At 32.2% G+C, this 17,503-nt stretch overlaps 1 long non-coding RNA gene across 3 annotated transcripts in view; it reads left to right on the top strand.

Annotated features, from left to right (window-relative positions):
• Window positions 1-682: 682 nt before the first annotated feature.
• The window catches only part of LOC112790480 (uncharacterized), a 30,419-nt gene continuing 13,598 nt past the window's right edge, over window positions 683-17,503 (top strand). For all 3 annotated transcript variants that reach the window (XR_003196652.3, XR_003196647.3, XR_003196650.3), the window contains exons 1-3: window positions 683-932; window positions 1,019-1,213; window positions 3,037-3,148. This is a non-coding gene — a long non-coding RNA (uncharacterized lncRNA). The remainder of the gene's footprint in view (window positions 933-1,018; window positions 1,214-3,036; window positions 3,149-17,503) is intronic.

The following is a 17,503-nucleotide window of genomic DNA, read 5'->3' as shown; positions in this document are numbered from 1 at the left end:
ACCCCCCTCCTGATCCCATGCCCTTGTCCCCTTCCCAACCTTCTATAAAACCCGTGAACCCACCCCCTTGTTCCTTATATATATATATATATATATATATATATATATATATATATATATATATGTATGTATACTAGTGCAAGACCCGCGATTCACGCGGCTAAATGTCAATTCGTTCAAAAAGATCGTCTTTATCCTTCCCTTGGTAAGATTAATAATAATATCCGTTGATTTAAATATAAAAAATTTTACCATTTTATTATTCATTTGTATGTATGTGGTGAATGAAATCCACGTGTAGATTTGATATCTGAAAATTCTATTACTAACTTTTAATTGAAACATGCAATATTACTCCCCAGGCCCACACACACCAAAACATGCTATTCAAAAACGTTGAAATAAAAATGCCATGGGCTATTGGTAAACTGCTTCTTTAGTAAAAGTATGACAAAAAATTGGAATAATTATCAATTGGGCTCTTTTATATATTTAAAACAACATCATAATTATATATTAATTGAATTCTTTCACCTAAATATGAAACTTGACAACAGAACTCTAACATATGAATCACTCCAATAATCTAAAATTCTTAAAAAATATTGTGAGCCTTAATGCTCTAAAATCTACATGTGATGACTAAAAAAGTGTATATAGATATCTAATTAATGTTGCACTTATCTAATATTTAGTTTTTTGTGCAACACCTAAAGAAAAAAGTCATACCATTTTTATTATGTTCATTATTACAATACCTACTCTATTAGTGTAATAACAAAACTGACTCTTCTAATTCTGCAAATAATACCAACCACCATTTTTGTGCAATGAATAAGATTAAGTTCATATGCAAATAAAGCTTCACCCACACCTTTACCATGTTGCAACATCATTCAACTGGCACTTAGCAGGTTCACCAACTATATAAGGTGAAGAAAAAAAGCGACTCAAGTATATAATTCAAAATTACAATGAACAAAAAAACTACTTCTACTGATTGCCTTAAGTTATACAGAGTATTCCATTAAGCAGTAGCTCTTTAAAGGGAGGTGATTCATCGTGGCAAGAAAGCATTATTCCAAAGATTGACAGCTAATTGATGGTGAGGTCCTCTGATTCTGCACACCTTAGATTCCTCTATGGATAGCCCTAAATTCATCTCAAGTGAAGCTGCTCCAACTCAAATGAATGCAGATCTGTGAATACAAAGGTAAATGAAAACAATAAACATGTTTGCTTAAGCTAAAAGTGTTTGTTAAATGTTAATGCTTTATTTTCCACTGAAACATAATCCATGTTAATCTGATTTTAGGGATTTCTATATCAAAAGGTGTTAACTTTTCCTTTCTTGCATCTCTGATTTTACCTTTTTAGTGATCTGGGTATCAAAATCGATTGAGTAAGTAAATTTGTCTTTGTATTCCATTCTATTAAATTAATTGAAATAACCATATGCCATGTTTTGAGATACATCTATTTATGGGTAGTAAAAGGAAAAAAAAAGGATTTTATAGAATATGGAATCTATTATCACAAGTAAACTAAGTTGAAGTGAATATCACAAATAACAACCATAACCTTCAGCATAATGAGAACAGTCCCGTTTAGTATATTAAGCATTGGTTAAATCGGCAATCAATAGGGAGCATAAACTGGCTTTATGTAGGGTTAGACTCTTGAATGATTTTTCTTATGAAACTTGAACTTGGTTTACCTGTCATAAGTTAACAGTAATAAATTGATAGATATCTCAGATGTAGATTGAGACAAATGAAGAAGCTATGCTTTTTGTTTTTGCAATTGATTACGCTTTGATTATCAATACAATTTGATCGGATTAAACCGGTTGTGATTTTCTTGTTTAAACTTAAACAATGTTGACCTCTTCACATGATAAAATTTATATATATGTGTTGTTTGTGACTGTATGGTAGCATTTTACGCATATACAATCCTGGAATATATTGAGATTCTTTAGTTTTTAGTATTTTTTAGCAGGTAAAACCAATTTTGAACTTTATTGTAGATATAGGTGTTAAAAATATACTTACTGTCCCAGCTTGGCATTTTTTGTTTGCTTTGTAGTTACCTCATTTATATATTTCAGGTTGAATGATTTTTATGTGGGGTTAGACTCTTGAATGATTTTTCTTATGGAACTTGAACTTGGTTTTACTTGTGATAAGTTAATAGTAATAAATTGATAGATATCTCAGATGTAGATAAAGATAAATGTAGAAGCTATGTTTTTGTTTCTTCAATTGATTACGCTTTGATTATCAATACAATTTGATCAGATTAAACCTGTTGTGATTTTCTTGTTTAAACTTAAACAATGCTAACCTCTTCACATGATAAATTTTATATATATGTGTTGTTTGTGGCTGTATGGTAGCATCTTACGCATATACAATCTTTGAATATATTGAGATTCTTTAGTTTTTAGTATTTTTTTAATAGGTAAAACCAATTTTGAACTTTATTGTAGTTATAGGTGTTAAAAATATACTTACTATCCCTGCTTGGCATTTTTTTGTTTGCTTTGTAGTTACCTCATTTATAAATTTCAGGTTGAATGATTTTTATGTAAGGTTAGACTCTTGAATGATTTTTCTTATGGAACTTGAACTTGGTTTTACCTATCATAAGTTAACAGTAATAAAATTGATAGATATCTCAGATGTAGAAAGAGACAAATGAAGAAGCTATATTTTTTGTTTTTTCAATTGATTACGCTTTGATTATCAATACAATTTGATCATATTAAACCTGTTGTGATTTCTTGTTTAAACTTAAACAATGCTGACCTCTTCACATGATAAATTTTATATATATGTGTTGTTTGTGGCTGTATGGTAGCATCTTACGCATCTACAATCTTGGAATATATTGAGATTCTTTAATTTTTAGTAATTTTTAACAAGTAAAACCAATTTTGAACTTTATTGTAGATATAGGTGTTAAAAATATACTTACTGTCCCTGCTTGGCATTTTTTTGTTTGCTTTGTAGTTACCTCATTTATAAATTTCAGGTTCAATGATTTTTACGGACCTTCATATGTATTGGTACCTATTAGGACTTAAAGGTTTTGGTGAAGATTCATATTAGCTCCTATTCAGGAGAACTTGTCGTCACATACCCAGGTGAGTTTTTCCAGTTATGAGCAAACACTCTTATGTTTGCAATTAATTCTCCTTGCTCATTTGATCCTCATCTATTCAGGAGAACAATGTTATTTTTTGCTTATCTGCTGTGTTAGTTTTGTGAAAGACTAATTGGCTAGGGTGTTTATTATCTTTAAATCATAATCTTCATATATCATAGTTTTTTTTGTAGAAGTGTGCTTATTGGCAACTGATTTAGTAATACCTTTCTATATTAAATAAATTATCTATTGCTTCCAATTAGTATATATTGATGTCATAAAATAAAGAAAAAAGAAAAAGAAAAAACAGAGCTAGCAAAAGAAGGTATTACCTGGGTCAAACCGGCTCTGTTGCAAAAACTATTCAGAATATGAGAATGTAGTTGATACTGCTGCTTAAGTATAGTTGTTCACATAACATTCCTAAACACTTCCTTAAAAACAACGTTATCTGTCTCTGTACAATTTTCTTCATCATGACATAAAAGTATCTTAAGCCCTGCCCTTTGTGTCACCCTAGATGCTGCAACATATAGTTGACCATGTATGAATACAGGTTTTTTAAGTATTAAACCAACTTTTGATAGTGATTGACCTTGACTTTTGTTGATAGTCATTGCATATGATACCATTATAGGAAACTATCTTCATTGGAACTTGAATGGTATTCGATGATCGGATGGGCTTAGAGTCATCCTGGGAATAAAAACCTTCTGACCTTTGCTCCTTCCAACACTGTTATGTGCTTCTATTATGTGTTTCCCAAGCTTAGTCACAACCAAGCGTGTACCATTGCACAATCCTGTCGCGTGGTCAATATTTCTTAAAAGCATGATAGGAGTTCCAAACTTTAATGTCAACTCATGATTAGGCACTCCTAAACATCTAAATGTATTCAGAAATTCAGGAGTGTGAATGGATGCCAATAGGTCATTATAAGACTCGGTTGGGCATGCCTTGTCTGAGCTGTAGTATGTCTATGCTTCAGCCAGATTTAAACTCATCATGAATTGGTTTATTTCATCTACTAATTGCAATGTTGGTGCAAGTATTTCTTGGTCTTCAAGCTTTTCATTAATAATGGTTCCATCAAATAGTTCAGGATAACTTACCTTACAAATAGCCTCAATAGGGTCATCCCAATCTTTAACCAAGATGTCGTCTGGTATAACAATCTTTTGGCACGTATCTATTGCAGTTTTGTGACTCCCATCGCAAATACCAAGTATCTAATCAGCAAACTCTTTTAACTCAAATGACCCTGGGTTGCTGTAACCTATTTTCAATCTCATATTTTTTGTCAACGTCAATAGCTTACAATTATTCCAGATGTACGATGAGTTTATCGTGGCATTAACAATCTCTTGACGTGTCCCTTTAGGGATCACCGGCAGAATTTGTCGGAAATCACCCCCAAAAATAACTGTCTTCCTACCGAATGGCTGATCAAGGCTGTTTGGATTCTTGAATCTTAAAATATCGTGCATTGTCCTATCAAGGGCTTCAATGCAAAATCTATTTACCATATGAGCCTCATCCCAGATGATTAGCCTTGTCTTTATTAACAGCTTAGCCAATGCACTTCCTTGTCTTATGTTGCATGTTGAGAATTCATCTAGATTCAATGGTATTGCAAAATGTGAGTGTGATGTCCTACCACCAAGTAATAAAAGAGATGCAATCCCACTTGACGCAACGGTAAGTACAATTTGTGATCTAGATCTTAGTGCAGCTGCTAAAGCCTTCCAAACAAATGTTTTGCCAGTCCCACCATAACCATACCAAAAAAGGACTCCACCCCTCCCACTTTCAACGGCATCCATTATTGCGTTGTACACGACAATTTGCTCATCGGTTAGTTGTTGCAAATACATGGTATGGTCTAGAGCTAGCTGTCTTCTGTCATAATGGAGCTCATCGCAGATTAACCTGTTCATTCCATCAGCATACAATTAACTATTCGATTGACGTGTATCTGGAATTTGCATTGGAGGGAAGTCTCTAAGGCTCTTATTGTATGAGTTGAGAATTCTCTCAATTTCTATAAGTGTCAAGTCCTTCAGTTCATCATTGGTAAAGAACAACTCTGTTGATATGTAGCAAAAATTCAGGTTAATTAATCTTGGTCAATGATATCATATGTAACCACATTACAAATAAAAACAATTAATAGCATATTTTATTGTTCATTCTTCCATGATTACAATTTGAAAAATACATTAATATCAAATAGAAATATAAAAGATTATATTGCTTGCCCCAACACAAAATGTTAGTTCTAATAATTTAACTTTTAATTATATCTTATAACATAGGTAAGTTTACTTACAATTAACCTGGATACTAAAAAACTTCTCATTCCTTGTATTATTTTTATTGTAAACACTAGTTGTCTATAATCTACCAATATGTGCCTATAAATCTATTAGTCTAATATGACATTATCAATATAGCCTTTTTGTTTGACAAAGTAATTAATATGTTAGCAATATAGACATGTCAAGCCTTCAGAAAGATACAAAAGAAGTTAGACTGAGTTATAACTTACCTGGATTATCAAGAAGTCTCCTCTGTCTATAAGTATATCATTGGATAATAGAGTCCATACCTTCTGCCAAACATGTTCCGATAAATCCATTGAAATTGAAAATAAAAGCATTACAAACAACTCCCTCAAGTTTGTGCCCTATCCCCAGTGGCTTGCTTCTTCTATTGCCTCGATATATTCCTTGTCATCATCTAAAAGGCCACGTGCGTAATAGGCATCCTTGTATGTATCATACAAAATACCATCTATAGTGCGTATCTCCTCATGAGAAGTTGGTCCCTTAACAAAATTAAGTAAAAGTCGCAGGTAATAACTGTCACCAGATCCTGGAGGTACATAGAAAATCCTTCCGATAACAGAATGTGATTTCCGAGGCAACCATACCCTCTCATTTGGCTTCCATACAAATTTAGTTGGAAGCTCTGCATATGTCAGTGCCCTTGCTTCGGCATAGTGCTTATTTGCTTGAAACTATCCAAGGAATATAGATTCCTTCACCGATGCTTTTCTAACAACATCATCAAGATTTTCGTGGTCTTTGAAAATGACATTCTGTTCGTTGGATAAGTGGAAACCTAATCGCACAACCGATGGATCTCTATAATGGATATTGAAACCAAAAATCCTCCAGGCTGCTTCACATGGTGATATGTATCTACAATTATAATACATACTCACCTCATCATGTTCATCTAACTCAGCATCCTCTGTTGCACTTTTATAGAAAGAAGCAGTTACGCGATCATGGCCTTTGTTCACGTATTTGAATAAATATTTTATTGATCTTGATTGATTGCACCACTCCACTTTTATATGTGCTCCGTATCTCATTAGGAGAACTATATTATGTGAAACCACATAACGATTATCTAGGTAAACCCCAGACTTGTTGATACTTCTTCCATTTTTCCGCGCCTATATAATGGATACACATCATCATCAATAGTTGTGCAATCCACAAATCTCTTAGGGAAGTGACGGATATATTTGCCATTGTCCATACATGGTGAATCTTTCCTCACTAACCCACATGGACCATGCATCATGTGTTTCTCCACAGCTTCAAAGTATTTCGGGTCTAACTCCTTATCTGGAATTTCGGCAGATATGATCTTATCAATATCTTCAGCTGACAGAAACTTGTCATCCTTGTGTAAGAACAATAGTATATGTGCATATGGTAATCCACGCTTTTAAAACTCGATTGTATATACAACTGTGCCAACAATAGTATATATATTAGCAAACTCATATAAAACTCATGGCATGGGTACTAAATGTTAATACCTATTGATTAAATAAATAATTAATGGAATGCTTTTGATTTTTGAACATGAAATTACATGAACAAACCCTGCCAAAAATTTTGTTCGCTCTGATATCTTTAATCAACAAATCTAGCTTGGCCTTGAATGTCCTACATACTATGTCGGGTCTATCTTCTGTATTTAGTTCTTCAACCTCAGGCCACTTAGGATTGCAGGTGAATGTAATAAAGAGGTCTGAATATCCCACAACCTTACATATTGCCATTGCATCCTGGTAGTTCTGAATCATATATCTTGGACCACCCGTAAATGAGGATGGCAATATAATACGTTTGCCACGCGATGATGGTGTTGTTTTCCCACACAAAACTGCTTCTTTTATACCCTTGTACATTTCACATTTGAGTCTCTCCTGATCAAGTCGTATATAGTTTAATCTAGACGATTCCATCATCGAGAACCCATCAACCAGGAATTGTTGTAATAATCGCCTAGAATATAACAAAGGAGAGCCATCGGCTAACCTTTCTTGTATCTTGAATGCGAAAAATTCTCTCATCGAAACCTCTTGATGTCCTTTATTACCACTTTGCTTACGCTTGTTGAGAGCCATGTTTTCCTTGTAACCATCCTCTCCAAAAGGAAAAAACAATGGGTATTGTAAACCCAAATAGGCTGGATTGAGTTGATTAATCCTTTGTAACCTTCCACTTTGTGTCTCGACCACGATGTCCCTATCAGTTTTGTTTATGTCAAAGTCTCCCACTATTAATGCAGCAACCTTATCTATGGTGGGCAAGTTGTATCTCCTACCATCCTTACCCCTTTTACCCATAAGCCTGAGCTTTACTATAGTATTAGATTCTTTTGTGACAGACTCTTTGTCCATGCGAAATGCCTTGACCAGGGCATTGTTCTCATCAAGCATCTGCTTTAATTCTCTAACAATGTCCTCATGTATCTCTTTGTGATCTTCACCCCTATGTACCACAACAAAATTTATACTTTTAATAATATTAGGATCATTCTGGTAGATAACAACCAACATATGTTAGTACACTAAATATCCATACATCTAAAAGCATACCGAATAGCAGCCATGCGGTTTTGAATTTCATTTTGGGTATCAAATACATACAATTGGGCAAAATTAGCAAAAGTTTCCTCTGGTGGAATGAGACTACCCATTAGATGATAATTCTCTCCACATAAGATAAATGTTGGTGGACCTCTTGTTTTACTTATTCCTTGGTCTATCTTCGCACCCATTGAAGTGAACTAGAACATGCTATTATAAGCTCTGATGTTCTCCTTGAAATGTTTGCTCTTAGTGTTATTATTGTACAATAAATTATACAATACTGTAGGGGGCTCTTGTAATTGGGGAAGTTGAACCTGTCCTCCTTTACAACATAATGTGAATTTTGGTTTAGATGTATTATAATTTTTATTTGACCTTTCATCATACCAATATAGAGCATTACAATGCTCACATTCGTACATGGTAGATCCAATGTGCACATACTCTGCATATTGAAGATTTCAACAAATGTTAATCATATTGTCAGCTCTTGGATACAACTGACATTAAACATTATTCTATTTTAAAGACACTTATTTATTCATATATTCGGTTAACCATTCAATAAAATAACTATCTGTGTTAGGCATTGTTGCTTGCATTAAGATGACACTACTTTATAAGCAGTTGGGCAAAGCAATATAATTAGGTCATAAATTAACTGATTCAATGACTAATAAGTTGTCCTGTTTCAATATGAATAACTAATTATGGGTCTTACAAATATATCTATCTCGATTTGATGAATCCATAGTATGATAAGTTGAGATTATACCAAAGATTAACCATAATATATGTGCCCCGTACCATTGTTTTGCTTGCAAGAGTCTTTGTCCACTTCAATAGATCTTTTTCTTTGTGTTCTTCCCGAACCTGATATACAAAGTACCAATTTTAGCTTTATAATAACTTCATACATTTTGATCACATTATGTACTTAATTGTCTACTCTAGGCATTATTGTGTAACAAAATAAAAATATCTATTGTAATATATAAAGGAAGAGTCCAAATTAGCTGACGTTTTCTTTTTATTAAAAAAATTATTTTTTTAATTATCTATTAATTTATTTACAATAAAAAATTATAAAGCAACCATGATTTCTTGATATATTATATATTTTTTAACATTGTTATATAAACATTTTAGTTAAATTGTCATTTTAGTTGTTCTATTCTCACAATGCTTTTTATTCTTTCTGTGTTGTGTTTAACCTTTTTCTAGTAACCTCTTTTTACTCTTTTTATTTTATTCAAGTTACTTTGTACCTTTAATAATAATTAATATTATTTGTCTTTAATACATATAAATTGGTTAATCAAATATAAATCATCCTCTCTTTTTTATTTCAAGAAATGATATAATTCACTCTTGATATATTATATAGCTTTTAATACTGCTATATAAACATTTAAGTTAAATTGTCAAATTAGTTTTTCTATTCTCACATCACTTTTTATTCTCATTTTGTAGTGTTTAACTTGACTTTTTTTTAAACCTCTTTTTAGTCTTTTTTTTCCCTCTAAAAGTTACTTTATATGTTATTAGTAATTAATATTATTTCTCTGTAAGATATATAAATTAGTTAATTATAGATCATTCTCTCTTTTCTAGTTTGAGAGATGGTACAATTAATTATTAATATATTATATAATTCTTAATACTACCATATAAATATTTTAATTAAATTGTCATTTTAGTTTTTCTACTCTCACAACGCTTTTTATTCTCCAACTTTTTTTACCTCTTTTTAGCCCTTTTTTTATTAAAGTTACTTTATATCTTCAATAGTAATTAATATTATTTGTCTTGAATACAATAAATTGGTTACTCAAACATAAACTATCCTTTCTTTTTTATTTCAAGATATGCAACAGTTTACTCTCGATATATTATATAGTTTTTAAAACTACTATATAAAAAATTTAGTTAAATTGTCATTTTAGTTTTTCTTTACTCACATCCCTTTTTATTCTTTCTGTGTAGTGTTTAACCTTACTTTTTTAACTTTACTCTTTTTTTATTCTTTACTCACATCCCTTTTTTTTTTATAAATTCTTATTAATCCTCTAAACTAAAAAAGCACACTACATACACAAAATTCACCGCACCTTGGCCATAGTTTGAGATTTTAGAGGTCCTTGTTGTGTCCATTATTTGCCTCCGATACCTTCTAGCCAATCTTGTTAAATTTATTTGAAGGATTATCGATAAGTACACAAACAAAATTTCATTTTAGGATACCATTTTTTTACTTATGTTTAGAAGCATAATGAATTGTAACATAATACCTTTATCAACTTGAATATGTTTAATAATATCCAGATTATTAGCAGCTCCATTATTCGTGTCACCGGTAAATAGAATAGTGATGTGAATATGTCTCATTGATATCCCTATGTGAAGGCATTACAAAGCACGAAATGTTGTCTTATTTATCCATATAACATGTAATAACTTTTATTCGAGTTAACTGTGTAATTAATTCAAAATCTATTGATACCTTCCATTGATGTTACATTGGTGGTTTGTGGGGTGAATGTGATTGCAGAAATGGTTCCTGCATACAAATTAGTAAACCCTTGTAAATATATGGATCCTTTCACTATATAGTTATAGTAATCAGCATTCCCCAAGCTCTATCATCAACATGATTAGTGTGGTGCTTTTATTTAAATACATAATTAAGCTATACCTTTTTGGTTCTGGGACACTATAGTTTTCTTTTTCTTCTTAGGTAACTTGAGTGCTCTTTGAAGTCTCGCGTGCCTTGCTGACTCTGTATAAATCTCTTTAATTTTGATATCAATTTATAGGGATAGCTATCTATTAAATATGTGAGTTTTATTACAGTAGCGTTACCTTTTGATAGTGGGCTTATTGTCGATTGGCTTATTGCCAAAATTGTTCCAGAAACATTGCTCTTAACCTGATTTTGACGGTAATAAGTACTTTTTTCTTGATCTATATATATCTGGTCAACCACATTGTTATTATGATTTTTCTTGTCCTCTGAATAGGAAGTTGATTGTTTAACTTCCCAAGCATTTACAATACCTGTAACAACCACAAAGTATTCCAATGAGTTATACATATGGTGGCAACTAATAGTAACTATTAGACATAAAAATTGAATACCTAGTGCCCTGGATGCCAACACTTGACTCAATCCATCGGTGACAGTGCTTGTATTGTCTTTACTACAACCTATATAATATAATTTTTAACCATATAAGTCAATTAATTCAATATTCTTAAATCAAATGAATTTTTGGTTACCACCAAACATATAACATATGATATAGAGTATTTTTCTATTATTCTTAAAATTTTAAAATTCTTGCTATGATTCTCATGTAACGTATTATGTTGCCCCTAATTTTAAAGAATGATATTGCTTTAGATAATATAACTTCATATTCTGGTCATATTACCTTGAGGCAATGCAAATTTCATACGTTTTGTCTTCTTAGCTATCTTGAATGCTCTTTCCATCCTAGCAAGCCTTGAATCATCTAGTAATAAAATTCATATATATTGTTACATGTATAATCATGGACTCATCTGCTGCAAAACCTTAGTTTATGCTCATTATCTTTTGATGAAGTAACCTGAGGCACTGTATTGTATCCCAACAATGTTGAATCCTCTGTTATCAGAATTTCTTGACAACCGTAAATGTCTGTGGGCTGTGCAACATCACTTGTTGTTCTAAAATTTCTGGTTCTGCTGTTATCTAAAATTATATGTGTTTGTTCCTCTAAACTTGTAAGACCGGGGGAAACCAATCCTGCATTTATTGATTAAATAGTTATAATTTCACCTATATTATCCAAAAAACGGTATCTATTCTTTACAATAAAATTCGTTATGCACTTGTATGAATTTAAACAGTTCTAACCTAGAGGTGGGATGCCCTTAGTTTCTTTTTGTTGAGCTTTTTCGTAAGCTAAAGAGCTACTACCTTCCCTGCTTGTGAGCCTTAACCACTTGTTGTTGCAGTACTCATCGACCTTCCTCTTATTCCTGAAACCACTGCACCTTTCGTCCACTGCAAAGTTAATAGGTTGAATTTAACATTATATACTAATACAATTATTCTTCTGAGAAGATCTATGTTCCCTTCATGGTTAAACTGGAAAAAAACCTCCAGACCCAGTTATTGTAATACACATAAATCTGTCAATGACCTATAATCTACCTTAAAAAAATAGCAAAATACTTATCTGTCTAGATTTAAAGGTTGGCATGTGAATTTACCTTGAATATTGTTTCTTGTATTGAACCGGATATCTGCAAATGGGATCCTTCCATTGAAAGTAACTGCACATTGACTGGACACAGTTCTCATTCTCGTCCATCTTTGGTGGTCTCTCCACCCTATCAATGCTGAATAGATAGTTATAAAATATCTTCTGTCGTAGTTAATGTTGATCCATATTATGGAGATCCATTTCCTTATTTGAATAGGAGTTTTGATGGCTAACCATTCATGTGGTGCCTTTCATATAATTGTCCTCCGGGTTCCGTGTTCAAGCTTAGATTAGTCAACTCAGAATTTTCATTATGTGTTTTGCCTAAGGCCTATTGCAATGTGACTCATATATTTGATGCATATTCAAACACATTTATTCTACCAATGTCTCAAAGTAACTAACATTTCTTACTTTTTACATTTAGTTCATTGTACATTAACTCGTCCATATAGACTGTTTTCTTTAATTTTTTCCCCTTTTCGAAAGTTTGGTTGATAAAACATGCTATATTTTATCAATAAGAGTATAAAATAACTTTAAAATAACTTTGAAATATGGAATACTTTGATAGCATTCTATGTCTCAAGAGAAATTAGGAAATCAAGTTGTTATCATCTATCTTCAAATCAATATGTGATCCACTCTCAATTGGCATCTAGCAATTGATAGCACTAAGTAAATATGTTATAGAAGTAACTATGGAGTCCTAGTCCATTTCTGATATAATTTTGTTCATTGGATATGAATGCGATTTGTCTACATGCTAGTTATAACTATTTTTAATTGGGTTATGTTATCTAGTACCTATATTTTTCATTATTGCAAGTTAATGCCTAATAAATTTAAGTAATTATATTAGTCTATTTGTCAATTTTCTTTCTCTTGAATCCTTTGTAATTCAAACTGGGAACATATTCTTTAAGACCTTATATCAATTCATCAATAAGTGTAAAAAATTAAATTGTGTAGACAAATTTGATGCAATATAAAATTTTTAGCATCTTTATTCTTAACATTTTTTGGGTCTAATTTGTATGTCAATATGTGATCCACTTACAAATGGAGTTTACCAATTTATACCACTGAGTACATAATTTTTAGGAGTAATTATGGAATCCTGTTCTATTGTTTGGTATAATGGTGTTCATTAGATATGAGTGTGACTTGTTTGCATGCTAGTTATAACTATTTGTCAACTTCTTTTTTCTTGATTCATTTGTAACTCTAACTGAGATCATATTTTTTATAAGCTTATATTCATCCATGAAGATTTATAAAAAATAGAAATATGTGAAAAAATTTTCTGCACTAAAAAATCTATACCATTTTAAATCTTAACATCTTTTTTGTCAAACTCAATCATGATCATGTAAATAACTCTCAACTTCAGGTTAGTCAACTGTATGAAAATCCTATGATGGAGGTTTACCTTTCTTGCATTTGAAAATCAACATCAAAATGCTGAAGGTATTGTCGCTACTAAGAAAACATCTAAAAATTTCATAAACTGTTGTGGATTATAACTTAAAAAGTTAAGTGACAACAAACACTTTTGCATTCTAGATACATGATATTTATAATTTACCAAACTCCTAAAAAGAAGTAACCTGATAGCTCCACTTTGAGGGAGATGGTATTGACCTAACATTGTTCTATGATATCAAGAGACATAAACCATGACATACTTAGGTAGAAACTACATAAACTAAACTTGGCGACCATCAACTACAGCAGAAATATTACAACAAACAGATATATCTTGGTGATTAATCAAACTTTATAGTTATAAACTACACCGTAAAAAGTCCTTCATGGTGCAATGTGATTGTTTTCACGTTCACATGCTCCTGCCAAGTGCGTGAACCATATTCTCCCTTTTCCTTCCATGTACTTGAGTCTTGAAATTGTAACATCAGTACCTTCTGTGTCATTTGACCCCCCTATGACCGCTTCGAGCTTCCATGACTGATAAGATATCATTCCCAATGAACAAAGTTGGAGTGTACAGAATGCCAAATCCAGAGACCCTTACCATCTTATCCCATTGAAGATTATGGTCCCAATTGCTCTTCAACTGCTAAATCAGGACCTGCCTTGTAAACCCAACATTGTGATATGAAATAAAACCTACTCCATCGTTGAAATGAGTTAGACTATTGTAATCAGATGGGACTTGCGAGGGTATCGTGGCTTCATGAAACATCCGTTGTAGGAGATTGAACATAATTATTGATTTTGGTTGGGTGAAGTTAGGACGTTGCCACCCTATCCAATAGAAGATGCCATCATTAATAACATACTTGGGCCCAATTTTCTGCTCATTTATGTCAAATGTCCCAGATTGAGTCCAGCATCTTTTTCAAAGGATGTGTATAGAGACCATGAAAGCATTTTCTGTGAGAAACTCTTCTTCCATAAGTGGAGAATCCTATACTCAACCGTGTCTCGAAGAAAGCCAAATGCATAGCTAGAAATAGCGTGTGCGAGGTGCTTAATGGATTCATCTGTTGCATATCGCCTCTTGCTCGTAAGAGGATTTCAAATTAGTAACCTTGAATTAAGGCCACCCATTGAGATCATCAAGCATATATTTTTGTGATCAGAGCCGATAACGGCATAAAAACCGAATTGGTTTATATCCATCGGGACGTTGAATTGTACCTAACGGCCGTCATCCACAAAGGCTCTAATAAACCATAGAGAGTTTTGATCGCTTGGAGGATAACCTATCCCAATGATAACACTCTTGTTTTGTTCCTTGTTTTCTTTGTAGTTTTCTTTCACAAATGTTGGTGTGCAGTCCTGCACTTGCCGATCGTCTTTGGGTCAGCCTTCACAAGTATTCTCTATATTAGGTCCTCACCAAGATGAGGAAGAGGAGTCCTCGTGGGTAGAAAATCACTCATTATTGGTATGCAAGAGCTGGAGTTTTGACTAATAGTCTTTAGGAAGATAGAATGTAGCTTCTGTTTTGCATCCACTGCTCTGTCTTTAATATTGTTTATATACGACATTATTGAGATAGTTTTGTTTGGACCATCCTTTTTTGAGATTGTATTTATGAAGTATAATTATAATCTAGTTCCTCCACCGTTGTGTGGGTCACATTGTGTATTGGGTTTTTCCAATGCTTCCTTTTAGCTCATACTGCTAATAGGTTACACACTTACACTTTTGTCATTTTGTTGGCACGATTACCTAAAAAAAAGCTTAATCTCTGATTGCTCACATAATATTGATAAGATTGGTAAGCAAATTGACCTACTATATTATGTTAGCACTCATTACCTAGCTGATAAAGTTAAACCTCACCGCCAAAAAGTGTGATATGTTGGGTAATAAGTTAAGTAAACATGTATATGTATATTTTGACCTCTGGCCCACTCAAATTCAAATGTAATTTCAAGTACCATTTATGGACTATTATTGATATATGTTACGCTGGACACTTATTGCTCTTTAACAGATAGGCTATGCTACTTAAAAATTTGTGTTTACACGTAATAGTGTATAAGTGCTGACAAAGCTACTCTAAATCAGATTATTAAAATACCATTAAATAATCCTTTGATGATAATGATGTATGTAGTCTTTATCCAAGGGACATTAACCTATGTCACTTTAAAGAATACACTTTGATCAACCACTATTTGCTAAAACCACCAAGTCTTACTCCATTAGGAAATAATCCTTATCATATTTTTGCCAAAGGAATCTCTACTTGATATACATTATTGACCATTAGATGTTATAGTACACATTGTTTAAAAATTTTTAAACCTAGTACAATCTCCTAATTTATTTACCCATCTTAGTTGGGGCTTTGAGCATAAAGAAATTCATCAAATCACTTTATTTTAACCAACTATTAAAACATTAAACTTATATGATAAGCTTCGATAATAGACTGAGAAAGTGTCACTTTTATATACTCTTTGTGAACCATGGCCTTTTTTATCCCTTTTTTATATATATATTTACATAAATATCAACCTCCTCCACAATGATAATTAATCAATTCATTCATACTTTCTTTTGAGAGATCATTGGCATGTATAGCAGTTAACCTTTTTTGTGATTATTCAACTAAGACCGTATATTATTCTTGCTGATTATTTGAAAAATCTATTGGTAATACCTGTCACTTTAGAATAGACCTATTTGTGACTACACTATCAATCTTATCATCACTTTAGTAGGAATGTTAACATGAAGAATTAGGTTCTTGCCTATGTGGCTCAATTAGGCCAAATAATAGAGCCATCACACGTTCCTAAAGATCTTCACTCTTTGGTTACTAAGATTAGTCACTTCTATAAAGATTTTCTCAATGATTTTCCACCTGTTCAAGAAGTGTTAGACAATCCTCAAAGATTGATTGACTCAAAGAATGGACTTCAAGAGAAATTAAAAGTAGCAAAGGCCAAATAGGACACTTTTCTGCTTCAATTACTAAAGAAAAAGAAAGGGTCAGTGAGATGTCAAAAGAAATCAATGAATTCGAGGTGCAACTAAAAGCCTTGCATGAGAAGAGGAATAGGTTAAAATTTACTGTGGAACGTTGTGAGGTTGAAGCTATAAACATCAATAGGAAACTGGAAACTTTGGTAAAAGAGAATGAAGAGGTTGCTTGAGTAAATGACAATTAACCATTTTGGTCATAGTTCCTGTTGATTTGTCATTTTGATGTATGAAATTTAAGCATTTTGAGCTATGATTCAACATATACTATATATTTTGCTTTTTGACTGTGTTAAAAATTGAACACCATTAACTGTCAACTGTCTTAAATGTCTTAGTGGCTATAGCTATAAGTAAAAATGTTGATATAGTGTGTATCCAAAAAATTCTTATAACCTCATTCTTGGCCTTGAGTCAATCTGTCAATTGAACTTGATCTTTTACACCTATGGCTAGCTGTCAACTTTTGCTCATATTTTCTTTTGCTCATCCTTACTTGCTATACGAATATAAAGCTTGTAGTAAATGACAATTAACCATTTTGATCGTAGTACCTTTTGATTTGTCATTTTGATGTTTGAAATTTAAGCATTTTGGGCTATGCTTCAATATATAGTATATATTTTGTTTTTTAACTGTGTTGAAAAATGAACACTGCTACATGTCATCTATTTTAAACGTATCAGTGGCTATAGCTATAAGTACAAAAGTTGATATAGTGTGTATCAAAAAATGCTTA

This window comes from Arachis hypogaea, chromosome 3 (assembly GCF_003086295.3).
Source record: "Arachis hypogaea cultivar Tifrunner chromosome 3, arahy.Tifrunner.gnm2.J5K5, whole genome shotgun sequence".
Taxonomy (NCBI): Eukaryota; Viridiplantae; Streptophyta; class Magnoliopsida; order Fabales; family Fabaceae; genus Arachis; species Arachis hypogaea.
Note: the sequence above shows the minus strand (reverse complement) of the source record. Positions and strands in the feature narration are given on the sequence as shown.